Here is a 3,127-nt window from a genome sequence, read left to right as displayed (position 1 = left end):
TGTGCACCCAAACCACGAGTGTGTTGCCCCAGCAACAGTGAGGCTGCGTTCCCCTGGTAACCCAGGTTGCTAGGAGGCGTGGCTACAGGAGCCTGCGGACTCCTCCCCCATCATGCAAAGCATCCCGTGTGCTGGGCGGAGCTTCCCTTGTGATATCTGTGATTGACACGAACCCTTTATGATGTGGGCGGGGCTTCCTGTCCCGTCTGCTCCTCGTGGCTCAGAGCGCTCAGTTCGGTTCGGTCCGGTTCGGTCCAGCCTGGATCGGTCCGGTTGGTTTGACGCTCTGAGGCCATGTGGTCGCCACTCCTGAGGAGAAATGTGAATGTAAAATGGTTTCATGAGTGTACTTGAAGACCCCAAGACCCCCTCCGCACACCAAATACCCCAAATACCCCAGAACCTGTAGGAACCCGTTCCCCACCCCAAATTCCCCAGAACCTGTAGGAATTCGTTCCCCACCACCCAGTGACCCTGCTGGAGGTTCTAGTGCCTTGCGTTCTGTGTCTTTGCTTTGAGTTCAGTGTTCGGAGTTGTAGGACGGTGTGTGTGTGCGCGTGTGTGTGTTGTGTGTCCCAATGCTAAGGCAGTAGGATAGCAAATAGCAGAGTGTGGGGATGAGTGGTGGAGAGCGCCCCTTGTGTCTGGGAGGAGTACTGCAGTGCGAGCGACACCTGGTGCTGCGAACCATGATGGACAGAATGAGAGGAAAGGAGAGATGGAGGGAGGAAGGAGAGAGAAAGTTCCAGAAGGAAGTCAGTGTGTAACCAGTAAGTGTGTGTGTGTTAAACCGATTAACCTGAAGTGTGTGGTAGGCCTTACTAACCAGGTTTAGCAGATGTTCTCACACGCCACACACGCTTGTTTAGATGTGTGTGTGTGTGCAGTAGATGTGACTGGCTGTGTGCCACGTAGGTGTAGAGGTTCTGCCAGCACCAGGCTCTGTGTCGCCCCCTACAGTACCAGCACTCACCAGCAGGGGTCAGCCAGCCAGCTGAGACCGCACAGGGCCCCAGACAGAGCACAGTCCAGAGAAGATTCTGCCTCATCATGGACCTACACACTCGCGCACACACACAAACGTACGGAAGCGGATTTGTTCTGGCTCCTCCCTCTACCCAGTAGGCGTGTCTTGTTGGCGTGCACCCCACAGTTCTGAGCTTGTTGCCCTGACAACGTCTTCTGAATGTCTCCGTGGATCTGTCCGACACACACAGGTCAAGGGGCGGCAAGAACACACACCTGCGGATCTACTTGTACAGAAAAAAAGATTATCTAACTCAACTATTCTGTGGAGAGCGTGTACATCTTAAACCCACACGTCACCTTAACTGCTGATGCTTTCACACACGCACACACACACACACCTGCTCGAGAGATCTTTACTTTAGTGCTTGGCTAACTGTGTGTCTGGTACAGATAAGCGTCACTTGAAGCTGATTACTCTCGTCTCCACTCCACACCATTGGCGTCTGTGGTGCCACTATAGCGCTGGCTAGTTCCTCACGCACGCACGCACGCACACACACACACACACACATATATATATATATATATACACACACATACACATATATACACATACACATATATACACACACATACACATATATACACACACACACACACACATACACATATATACACACACACACACACATATATACACACACACATACACATATACACACACACACACACACACACGGCCGTGTGGTGTGCCAGTCCGGTCCGGTAGCGCTGGAACCTTCTGAACACGGAGAACAGACTCTTAGCTGAGCAGAGGGCTCGCCCCCTCCACTGCAACCTGTTAGAGAGCACAGACTCACCAGAACACACACACACACACACACACACACACACACACACACACACACACACACACACACAGATACAACACACACAGATACAGCACACTCATCCTGCTTACACTGCGATGACGTCACACCAAACTCTTAGCGGCTGCAGAGGAGCTTTAGCTCCCTAGTTACACATTCAGAAACGGAGGAAAGTTACTGAACGTGTGTGTGTGTGTGTGTTTCACTGTGGGGTGAGTGGTGGGCAGCCTGTGTTGTAGAGATCTGTGTGTGTGTGTGTGTGTCAGACGGTCAACACCAACCAGCACACACGGAGGGTGTGTGTGTGTCAGACGGTCAACACCAACCAGCACACACGTTGGGGGTGTGTGTGTGTCTCATGCTGTCCTCACACATGGCTGGCAGAGAGCGACGTTTGAGTCTCTGAGGTGTAACACACACACACACCAAGGCGTTGATGTGAAATACTGGCATGGTGTGTGTTTTGTCGGCTGATTGTTTCACTGCGATTGACGTTTTAGCTGCCCCCCCTCCCCACCCATCTCCCATCCTTCCAGAAGCATCCACTAGTCGGAGCACGGCTAGTCCCAAACACACACACACACACACTCGGGCTCCGCTGCTGTGGGCAGAGACGCATCAGAACAGCGCGTGGACTCCCCGCTGCTGACCCTAGTCCCAAACGCAGACACACACACGGGCTCCGCTGCTGACCCTAGTCCCAAACACACACACACACACACACACACACGGGCTCCGCTGCTGACCCATGCTAAGTTATTCTTTTGTACTGCTATCTGATCTCCGATATCTTATCTCTCTGTTGGCTCTCGTGCGTCTCTAGATCAGCTCTAGGGGGCGCCATTCAGTGGTATTTTTTTTCTGTATGCTATTTAACAAAATGTTTAAAAAAGAGATACAAGCAAAAGCAAACAAACACACGTAGGGAATCATTGGCACCGCTGTGGAACTGGATGTTTTGCACTAAGTCTAGGGTGTTGAAGCTTCTTATGAATCTGCGCTTGGCGCTCCAATAAAATAAATTTGTTACCTTATTTGTAAACTTAATAAACGAGTCATTTAAATAAAGCAAGGGGTTTTGTGTTGCTGTTCTGTGCTCCAACTACACACACATACACACTTCAGTATGTGCTCTCAACAGTACCTGTGTCATGAAGTAGAACACACACACTTCATTATGTGCTCTCAACAGTACCTGTGTCATGAAGTTGAACACACACACACACACACACACTCCAGTATGTGCTCTCAACAGTACCCGTGTCATGAAGTTGAACACACACTCCTGA

At 50.9% G+C, this 3,127-nt stretch overlaps 1 long non-coding RNA gene across 1 annotated transcript in view; it reads right to left on the bottom strand.

Moving 5' to 3' along the window:
* LOC121697751 overlaps window positions 1-2,421 on the bottom strand; it is a 2,979-nt gene extending 558 nt beyond the window's left edge. Inside the window, exons 1-2 of the long non-coding RNA XR_006026543.1 lie at window positions 2,253-2,421; window positions 1,073-1,367 (exon numbers count right to left, since the gene is read on the bottom strand). This is a non-coding gene — a long non-coding RNA (uncharacterized LOC121697751). The remainder of the gene's footprint in view (window positions 1-1,072; window positions 1,368-2,252) is intronic.
* Window positions 2,422-3,127: the final 706 nt, after the last annotated feature.

This window comes from Alosa sapidissima, chromosome 22 (assembly GCF_018492685.1).
Source record: "Alosa sapidissima isolate fAloSap1 chromosome 22, fAloSap1.pri, whole genome shotgun sequence".
Classification (NCBI taxonomy): Eukaryota; Metazoa; Chordata; class Actinopteri; order Clupeiformes; family Clupeidae; genus Alosa; species Alosa sapidissima.
Note: the sequence above shows the minus strand (reverse complement) of the source record. Positions and strands in the feature narration are given on the sequence as shown.